The following is an 11145-nucleotide window of genomic DNA, read 5'->3' as shown; positions in this document are numbered from 1 at the left end:
TGCAACCTCCGCCTTCCAGGTTCAAGCGATTCTTGTGCCTCAGCCTCCCAAGTAGCTGGGACTACAAGCACCTGCTACAGTGCTGGCTAGTTTTTGTATTTTTAGTAGAGATGGGTTTCGCCATGTTGGCCATGCTGGTTGCAAGCTCCTGACCTCAAGTGATGTACCCGCCTCAGCCTCCCAAAGTGCTGAGATTACAGGCGTGAGCCACCGTGCCTGACCGGCATGAGATTCTTTTTTTTTTTTTTTTTTTTTAATTTTTGAGATGGAGTTTCCATCTGTCACCCTGGCTGGAATGCAGTGATGCGATCTCTGCTCACTGCCACCTCTGCCTCCCAGGTGCAAGGGATTCTCTTGCCTCAGCCTCCTGAGTAGCTGGGATTACAGGCACCTGCTACCACACCCAGCTAATTTTTGTATTTTTAGTAGAGATGGAGTTTCACCACGTTGATCAGGCTGGTCTCTAACTCCTGACCTCAGGTGGCCCACTCACCTCGGCCTCCCAAAGTGCTGAGACTCAGGCAAGAGCCACCGCGCCTGACTATGGGATTCTTCTACAAGAGTGTCTGCCCCGCACATGGCACTTTCCCATGGAAGCTACCCATGCGCAAACCTTGCATCAGCTCAACTGTTTTGGACAAAGTGACCTCGTCCTTTCCCTCCTTCCAGCCTTGCATTGATTGACTAGAGAGGGAATTGGACTCAAACACAGTCAGCCATGGCATGCTAGTCCTTCAGGAGTGGGCCTGGGAAAAAAGGCTCCATCTAAATATTTTTGTGCTGATTCAACCAGATTCTTCTCAGGGATTTAACTGAGAAGAATGAAAAGAAAACTAATTGATAACAGTAAGAGAAGGGGTCAGACAGGAGCAGATATGTTAACAGTGGAATGTTAGAGTAAGAAAAATTCTTGAAGTCCTGCTTCTCAGGTCCCTAGGGAAGTTTAAAAATCTGAATGGCCTTCTAGTTTCTGGCTCTGTGAGGCAGATTCTAAGTGATTCCTGCTTTCCCTGAGTTCCATGTATGCGTTAACTTGTATTGCTATTCCTCCTCATGTTACACTACTTGGGGCAAACTGAATCCTTCTCTATTCCTTACATGTAAAGAGCCTAACAGAAATTATAACCACTTGTGTAACAGTCTTCTTGCATTTGTAATCATCTATCAATGATTTTAGGCTATCACACATTGGGAGAGATTTTCACTGTCTACATCATTAATGTGTAGTGGAGAAGAACATGGAATTTGAAGTTAGCCTACTTGAGTTCAAATGCCAGCTCCATCCCTTACCAGTTGTGTGATCTTGGGCAAGGAATTTAACTTGTCTTTCTGTTTCCATATCTATTTTTTTTTTAAAAGAGATAACATACTACTTAGAGTTGTTGAGAAGATTAAATGAGTGAATACTAAAAGCTCTCAGACAGTGCCTGGTGCATAATAAAGACTCGGGAGGCATCATAATCCAATGATGAAACAAGCCATTATTTCTAGATGATAAAAAATTCTCTGGGTGACTACTATCATGAGTTGGTTAACTGCTATTAGTTAGGGCAGTGGTTTTTTTTTTTTAATTACTTAGATTCCTTCAAAATAGGTAATTCCCATACCATATTGGCATATTTCATAAAGGTCTCATTACACTTTTTTTTTTTTTTGGTGACAGCTGACCATTTAGTAGAAACGAGTGTTTACACAGTTGTGTAACAACTAGAAATGGCTATGTTTTCTTTCTTCCGACCCCCAGGCCTATTCCTTTAGGCATGCAGGTAACTGTCCCCCACCACCTCCCATTTCTCCTCATTCCACCCAGAAACCGGAAACCCTGACTAAGGAACGAAGAAGTCCTACAAAGAGGAGGTCTCAAGTACCAATCTGCAGCCATTTCATTATGGCAGATAGGTCTGATGCTAAAAACAGTTTGTATCTAGCAGAGCCCAATTCCACAGGAATCCAAGCTCCAAGGCTGGGAGGCAGCAGGTGCTGGGGACAAGCTCACTGCTGAGAGTTGGTCTGGAGGACCCACTGGAGGATCTCATGGCGGTGCAGACCCTGGATTGCATTGTCGTAGATGGTGTTCACGCTGGTGCAGAGGGGCTGCTGCTGTGGCTATGTCACCGGACAAGCAACCAGCCCTCCCGCGGCACAAAGCAGCAGCAGCAGCAGCCTCAGCACAGCCCAGGAATGAGTGTGCTTCCCGGGGAGTGGCTTGCGGGGGCAGGAGTCGGACTTAGATTTCGGTGCCTGATTTGTTTCCCTCTTAGGTTTCATCTCCTGTTCCCGCTTGGCTGCTTTGAGGGCATCATACTCCTTTCTCCCTCGCTCCTTCTCTTCCGCCTTCTCCCGCTTCCGCAGTTCCCTCTCCTGAGCTTCCTTAGCTGCCTGCTTGGCCTCAGCTTCTCCTCTGCCTCTCCTTCTACTTCCGGCCGTGCTGCCTCTCCCACTCGTGGTCTGCCTGCACGGCCTTCCTGTGCTGTGTGTGACGCCTTGTTTGCACACTCTTTCCACGGCTTCTCCCACCCAAGCAGTCGCCTGCCACCTTGGCCAGGCCAGGATCCAGAGGTTATCCTTCAGGTCCAGCCACTTCAGGTTCTGGAGCTGAGCAAAGCTGACAGGCAAGGTGAGCAGCCTGTTGTTGAGGAGAGCCAGGTCCTGGAGGTTGACCAAATGACCAGAGTCCGCCGGCAGCTGCTGCGGGTTGTTCTTTCTAAGGTCTAGCTTTGCCAGGTGTGTGAGGCCACAGAAATCCGACGGTAGAATAGTCAGTTTATTACAACACAGATCCAGCGTGGTGGTCTTTGGAAGGGCAGCCAGTTCCTTGACCCGGACTTCATTCAGGTCGCTGAGGCTCAGGTCCAGTTCGTTGCCGTCCAGCTGGTGGCGGAGGTTCCCGCCTTCGCTGCCTGCCTTGGTCATGGTGAAGCTGGCTGAGCTGACCTGGCTCCGGGTTTCCCACGGGCAAGGGAAAGGAGCTGAAATGCCGCGGGTCAGTTCAGCGGGGCCCCCTCGCAACCCACCACGCCTGAGCCCTCTGCGCCTACACCTTAATTGCAGAGAAACAGGTATCTAGGGAAAGGAGAAACAGGCAGTCGTAGCTGTAGAGTGCCTGCTCTATACAGGAAGGAAATTGTGTTTGCTACTGGAGAAGGTGATGCTATTGCAGAAAAACTGAGTTCTCAACACACGATCGGGAAAATTTAGGCACACAGACACATTGTAGGGTTTATTGGGTGAAAAGTTAAAAAAGAAAGAGGAATTCTCCGCAAAGTGAGAAAGAGTCTTGGTAGCAGGTTTCCCGCCTCACAGACTGAATCCCAAGGCACCACACAGGAACTGAGGAGGCTGAGCTCCTCCCCCTGCAAACGGCCTGAACTTCTCGAGGCTCCACCCTGTCCTCCCAGGGCTTAGGTGGACATTATGCAGAGAGAATCAGTCGAGAAAGAACGGGCTTCATCTGGAACCAGCAGTCTGGTTTTAGGCTTGAAGGCAGGCAGGGTTTCCCCAGGGACCCTTGGCTGTCTGCTATCCCTATCAATACCAACATCCAAAAAAGTCAGAACTTACTCACAAATAGAATCTGAACTCCATGAGGACTTAGAAGACTGTTTTAGTGGTGGAGGAACCTATGTTTGTCTTTTAAAACATATACCAGCACCTAGAATATAGTAGACACTCAATAAATATTTTTTGAATTAATGAATGTTGAATAAATGAAAAATAAGCACAATGAACAAAGAGGCAGAGATTTCAAAGCTAGAAGAGAAGTATAAATAAAGGGCTATGGAAACATAAAAGAATGGATGATAAATTCTGACCACATTGGAATATGTTTATATAGAGAGAAGATTAAATATTTGAATTAGATCTTAAAGAAGAGTAGAGCTTTGACAAATGGTGCAGTGAAGTGGGACTTAAAGGGAGAGCTTTTCTACCAGAGGGAATTCCAAAGAATTAGAGATGTGAACATGCATATTTAGTCTGGGAAACAAAATAGAATGGGGGAATTAGAATTGAGAAGAGGTGGAGGACAAGAGTGATTGGAAGGCAGTGGCAGGAGATGTGCCTGGAAAGACTGGAACAAGAATGTAAAATGACCTTCTGTCCCATACTTCAGACTTTATTCTACAGGCATGAAATTAAAAAATAAAAAAAGTTTCTTTTCTTTCCTTTTTTTCTTTCTTTTTTTTTTTCCTGAGACAGAATCATGCTCTGTCGCCCAGGCTGGAGTACAGTGGCATGACCCAGGCCGGAGTGCGGTGGCACGATCTGGTATCACTGCACCCTCCACCTCTCAGTAGCTGGGATTATGGGCTCGCACCACCACGCCCAACTAATTTTTGTATTTTTCGTAGAGACAGGGTTTCACCGTGTAGGCCAGGCTGCTCTCAAACTCTTGACCTCAAGTGATCCACACACCTCGGCCTCCCAAAGTGCTGGGATTACAGGCGTGAACCACCGTGCCCGGCCCTAAAGTAGTTTCTTTTGAATTATATACATATATACTCACACTATGTAAGCAATGCCAAATAGTCTTTAGTACAATGTAGACCTAATGAACTGTGAGATTTTAAAAAGTAATTTTCATGACAGTGTGGACAGAGATTAGAGTAGGGAAAGAGACTAGATTTGGGGGGATGAGTGGGTTATTGTACTAATTCTTTTTTTTGTTTGTTTTTTTGAGATGGAATCTCACTCTGTCACCCAGGCTGGAGTGCAGTGGTGTGATCTCAGCTCACTGCAACCTCCGCCTCCGGAGTTTAAGGATTCTCCTGCCTCAGCCTCCCGAGTAGCTGGGATTACAGGTGCCTGCCACCACACCTGGCTCATTTTTGTATTTTTAGTAGAAATGGGGTTTTACTATGTTGGCTAGGCTGGTCTGGAACTCCTGACCTCAAATCCGCCCACCTCAGCCTCCCAAAGTGCTGGGATTACAGGCTTGAGCCACTGCGTCCAGCCTGTACTAGTTATTATGAGAGGAAAAATGTTTTTAGGATTTCTGGAATTTGAACAAATACATTTTGACTCCAGCAATCATTATAGAATCCTGCTATGGCTTCTACAATTAACAGGGCTTTGAGTTCCTTTTCTTCACTAAAGTCAACTCAAGAAACATTTATTAAGGCTGGGCACCCGGTGGCCCATCCTGGGCAAGAGAGTGAGACTCTGTCTCAAAAAAACAAAAACAAAACAAAACAAAATATAACTAGAAAGAAATATTTATTAGGATCCTGTTATGCATTGTATACTGTGGGGAATGCAAAGCAATAGAGAACAAGAAGCTCCAGTCTGCCAGGAGACACGTATCAGGCTCAGTCATGAAGAATGAGATAGCAAATGTTTAGATCTCTGACAATTTGATTGGAGAAAAATAAATTGTATTTTGATGCAGTTTCTTTTTTGTTGTTTCCTTTCTTCCTTTCATTTCTTCCCTCCCTCCCTCCCTTCCTTCCTTCCTTCCTTCTTTTTCTTTTTCCTTCCTTTTTCTTTTCCTTCCTTTTTGCCTTCCCTTACCCTCCCCTCCCCTCCCTTCCCTTCCCATCCCCTCCCCTCTCCTCTCCTCCCCTCCCCTTCCTTTCTCTTCCTTTTCTTTCTTTCTTCTTTCTTGATGGAGCCTTGCTCTGTTGCCTAGGCTGGAGTGCAGTGGTGCGATGTTGGCTCAGTGCAACCTCCACCTCCACCTCCTGGGTTCAAGTGATTCTCCTGCCTCAGCCTCTCAAGTAGCTGGGATTACAGGCACCCACCACCACACCTGGCTAGTTTTTTTTGTATTTTTAGTAGAGACGAGGTTTCACTATGTTGGCCAGGCTGGTCCCAAACTCCTGATCTTGTGATCTGCCCGCCTTGGCCTCCCAAAGTGCTGGGATTACAGGCGTGAGCCACTCCGCCCAGCCTCTAAGAATATCTTTTTATTCTTCAGAACTCTGTGGAGCTCTTGGGTGTCCAAACCCAATGAATGTGCTCTGAATCTGGGACAATTCACTCTCTGCCTTTGTGTTAATTCTGAGCCTTGCTGTCTGGGGAATGGTGGCAATTGCCTTCTCTCTCTCAAGGACAGGCAGGGTTCTATGAAGGCAATGTAGGAGGGTAAACATGTAGCAAAGCTGGGGGTGTAGGGTTCCTGGTCACCACAGCCACTATACTTGCAAATGAAGTGAACCCATTCATTTATTTTGAAAACAGTTGGTTTTGAGGTAATGTGTTGTTAATAACCAATGCTATATAATTGTTTTAGAAAAGAAACATTTTGGCCAGGTACAGTGGCTCATGCCCATAATCCCAGCACTTTAAGAAGTGAGGCAGGTGGATCACCTGAGGTCAGGAGATTGAGACCAGGCTGGCCAACATGGTGAAAACCCATCTCTATAAAAATACAAAAAGTAGCTGGGCTTGGTGGTGGTGCCTGTAATCCCAGCTACTCAGGAAGCTGAGACATGAGAATTACTTGAATCCAGGAGGTAGAAGTTGCAGTGAGCCGAGATCATACCACTGCACTCCAGCCTAGGCAACAGAGGAAGACTCCATCTCAAAAAACAAAAACAAAAAAAAATTTAAAAATTGCCACAGGTGTAATCAATATGCTTAACTAAAAATTATCCATTTAGTCAATGTACTTAATGGGACTACTGAGGTAAAAAACAAAGTATGGGGCTGGGCACGGTGGCTCATGCCTGTAATCCCAGCACTTTGGGAGGCCAAGGCGGGCAGATCACCTGAGGTCAGGAGTTTGAGACCAGCCTGACCAACATGGAGAAACCCCATCTCTACTAAAAATACAAAGTTAGTTGGGCATGGTAGCACACGCCTGTAATCCCAGCTACTCAGGAGGCTGAGGCAGGAGAATTGCTTGAACCTAGGAGGTGGAGGTTGCAGTGAACCAAGACTGCAACATTGCACTCCAGGGCAGCAAGAGCAAAACTCTTGTCTCAAAAAAAAAAAAAAAAAAGAAGAAGTTTGGCATAAGATTGGATTTGTGGATAAGGCAGGCTGAAATGAGTCTGCAAACTGTGAAGAGGTGAAAGTTAGAGCCAAGGATCTGAAATAGTTGGGGGTTCTTGCTGATCACAGTGAAGGCTTTTGCTGGCTACAGCTTTTAAAGTGAGTTGCCCAAATCTGTAGACGATCCTTCTACAGAGAGTAAGGAGTGAGTATCTACATATCTGTTTTGGTCTGCCTAGACTGAAGGCCTATAGGAACACTCTGCGTGTGTTCAATCTAGGCAGGCCAAAGCAGATATATAGATACTCAATCCATACTCATTTCCCCACCATCACTGGCTGGAGCTTCACCTGGCCAAAAACCTTTCTTGATTTTAGCAGTAGGCAGAGCCATGAGGGAAATACGCACGTATATATGTGTGTGTATGGGGTTGAGTAGGAAGCTGTAGAACAGGTGGAGGGGAGGGGCAAGCAGAAAACTGGTTCCTTTGTTAGCTTCAGGATCCTCTAAGCATATTATTTCCTAGGGACCATCCTATTCCTTTATCTATCCATCCATCCATCCATCCATTATTCTCCATCATCCATTCACCAATTCATCCAATGGATATACCAGCAATTTTTTTGAGTCCCTACTATGTGCTAAGCATTGTCCTAGACTTGGAGCTACAGTAGTGAATACAATAAAGTCCCTGCTCTCATAAAGTTTACATTTTAGCAGAGAGACAGAAGTACATAGTATTTCATCTGCTAATAAAAGCTTTGAAGAAAAATAAAACGATATAAGGAAAAAGAGACTGAAGATAGTGGTAGGGCTACTTTACATGAGGTGGTCAGCAACGTTCTTCCAGGGAATGTGACATTTGAACTTGAAGAGAGTAAGGTGTGAACTTTGTGGGTTTTGGAGGAAAGTGCTCCAGTCAAGGATTTAAAAAAACACAAAAAAGAGGAGTGTGGCTGGAGCAGAGTGAGCCAGAGGACAGAGATTAGTGATGAAGTCAGGAAGTGGGAATAGTGGTTTTTCTTTACTTTTTTAACATTTGGATGATGACTCAAAGAAATACTTTTTTATACTATAACCACATACATATTCTTAAAACTGAAAGAAAACTTTTGTGAAACATTTACTCTTTTTATTTGCTATGCATTCTAATATTTTTATTTTATTCAATTCAATATTAAATATTCAATTCAATTTGATTTTATTTTTAAGAAGATACTGAGTGTGACACACTATATTAATTTCATGACCCATGAATGAGCCATGATTCACAGTTTGGAAAATTCTGATGAGGCTTTGTTGATTGGTAAGGTTTGAATTTTATTGAAAATATAAAAGAAATTATTAGAGCTTTTTAAGCATATGATTTTAAAAGAATTATTTCAGCTGTTGTATGGATAACAGACTTTGGGTGAGTGGGTGAGGGGCAAAGGTGGAAGCTGGGAGATGCGTCCGTTCAGTTCTTTCTGTAACTTTACTTATCACCGTTAGTATTCATCAAACATCTTTTATCATGTGTGTTAAGGATAGGAAAATAACAACTAGCTTTTATACAGAAGTTTTATAGTTTTCTTAAAATGGGTTAACACATGCAAAACTTGACAGAATTGGTGCTCAGTAAACTTCAATTTTCTCTATCCTCAAGCCTTAATGGAATCTTCTCTTTGGCTGAACAAGGTTGATTGAACAGAATTCAGTTTCTCTGCAAATCTCATTTTGTTGTCCAATCTTGGTTGGCCTCAGGCTGTGTTCCTTTGATGCCACACTTATCTTCTTGTATCTGCACCTGCACAGCCAATGTCCTCTGACTCAGATGGCATCTCCGTGGTGGGTCAGGGCTTTCTGTCCTTGATAAAATGGCTCAAGGCACATGATAATTTTGTTATTGCTGCTGATAGCAGAGAAACCCTTAATTGTGTACATCTTGCTCCTGAATACATGTAGTTAATGAATGTGAAAACTGCTTTTTTAAGGAGAGAAGTTTCTTTGGCAAAGAAGAGATAACAGGGAAAAGCTCCTATGGAACTCTTTTAACCCAGAGGGTGCTTGATATTTTCTGTTTCTGTCTCATGATGTACCTTTTCCTCTTTCTTCACTCTGCTTTGCTTTCCTGAGAGGCTGACTTTTATGAACTTTCCCAGAGGCTTCCTTCCCCTCTGGTTTCAAGTTGGGTTTGGCCAGTGGAAGACACCTGTGGAGTATTTTACTGCTCCAGCTTCCTTTTTGTTGGGTTGCCACTCATTAATTTTGTCTCTCTGATAAAGGTCACAACTTCTTTCTTTCTTTCTTTTTGAATTTTTAGTAGAGACGTGGTTTCACCATGTTGGCCAGGCTGGTCTTGAACTCCTGACCTCAGGTGGTCTGATGGCTTTGGCCTCACAAAGTGCTGGGATTACAGACGTGAGCCACCGTGCCTGGCCCAAAGGTTACAACTTCTTTTTTTCTGAAATGGAGTCTTGCTCTGTTGCTTAGGCTAGAGTGCAGTGGCGCAATCTCGGCTCACTGCAACCTCCACCTCCCGGGTTCAAGCAATTCTCCTGCCTCAGCCTCCAGAATAGCTGGGATCACAGGCGCCCACCACCATGCCCAGCTAATTTTTTGTATTTTTAGTAGAGATGGGGTTTCACCACGTTGGCCAGGCTGGGCTCAGACTCCTGACCTCAGGTGATCTGCCCTCCTCGGCCTCCCAAAGTGCTGGGAATATAGACATGAGCCACTGTGCTGGGCCAGATCACAACTTCTGAGGGGGCAGCCCTCTGTGACAACTAAAGTTTTCTCAGTGGATTCTAGTAACTCTCTCTGACCTTTCAGACTAAGGCATGGTAATGGCTCCTAGTTGTTCTTGGTTCCGGGGAGCTGCACCAGCCTTTGTTTCTCTTAACACTGCCTACTCCTTTGTAAAAAAAAGTTTTATTAAAAACTCTCCTCAGTTGTTCCATTTGGTACCTGCTAGTCCCGTGACTGGATACACAGAGGTTCCTCCACAGGGAGAGCTGGATGGGAAAGTATACAACATTTTTACTGAAAATAGTTAAAGCTGTTTAAATATCAGAAACAAGTTTGTCTTAAAGTAGCAGAAAAGGGGATTCTCAAATTAGTCTATCCGTTTGTCTATGGCCATCAACACATGAATACTCATGGTCTATATGCACCTCTTCTAAGCAGAACTGGTAGAATTATTTTGAAGAGAGAGTGTTTATAGTAAGCCTTAAATGTCTGGGTGTATATCCACAACTAGGAAGAAGTTCCTTATACAGTTATTTCAATTGGCAAAAGTAGTAGTGGGATGTGATTGAATAAGAGACTTCTAGTTATGAGACACATTGAATACTAGTTCACTGTGAATCACAGATAATTCAGTGAGAAAGATTACTGGTTACAGGCAGCATGCGATCATAGTTAGAGCACAGATTTTGGAGTTCCTGGGTTCAAATCCTGCCTCTGGTATTTATTAGTTGGGAGACATTAGGCAACTTGGTATCTCTGTGCTTCAGTGTCCCTGTCTTAAAAGAAGAAAAATAGAAGTGTCTAACATAGTATAGTTATAAGAAATAAATGAGTTAATTCATCTAAGGCCCTTAAGATATTGTCTGTTGCTAAGTATTTAATTACTCTATTTGTATTATCCTGAAAGTAGACAGGAAGTTTCTGGGACAGAGACTGATTATTATTATTTAGAGCAATAATTTTATTTGTTATTTACCACCCCCCAACTTTCCCCCTACTGTGATGATAAAAGAGCCAGATGGACAGGCTTACACATGGGGGTGTTTGGGGTTTACCATAGGAGAGAAGCCCTAGAAATATGAATCTTGGAGCTTATAAAGGAAAGAGATGTCCCTTCATTATTTGAGAAAGGGAGAGATACTTTTGCTCCTTACAATAAAGAAGTTCTCTTTGGGAATAGAAGGGTAAAGGGCATAGATTTTTATCTTTTAAAGAGTAAGTACCCGTCTCCAAGGGAAGATAAGACAAATGTCTTTAGGTTTACAACTCCTGGAATGTCATTATGTCTTTGGGTCTCATCTTTTCCTAGAAGTGTAAACACGTACTTCTGGGGAGGTAAATCTTTTATTATCTATTCAGTAATCTTTTGGGTTTAAGGCTGTTCTTTAACCTAAGTCCCAATACATTTTTCTAGAAAACTCCGTGGAGAAAAATTTATTTCTGACACCTGACACACAGCAGCCCCATATAAATGTTAGTTATCAG

General features: G+C 43.8%; 1 pseudogene; it reads right to left on the bottom strand.

Moving 5' to 3' along the window:
* Positions 1-1992: 1992 nt before the first annotated feature.
* On the bottom strand, positions 1993-2996 carry LOC105514331 (annotated as a pseudogene).
* Between the last annotated feature and the right edge of the window lie 8149 nt (positions 2997-11145).

Source organism: Colobus angolensis, unplaced genomic scaffold, assembly GCF_000951035.1.
Source record: "Colobus angolensis palliatus isolate OR3802 unplaced genomic scaffold, Cang.pa_1.0 Scaffold241, whole genome shotgun sequence".
Lineage (NCBI taxonomy): Eukaryota > Metazoa > Chordata > Mammalia > Primates > Cercopithecidae > Colobus > Colobus angolensis.
The sequence above is the reverse complement of the archived record's forward strand: the minus strand, read 5'-3'. Positions and strand labels throughout refer to the sequence as shown.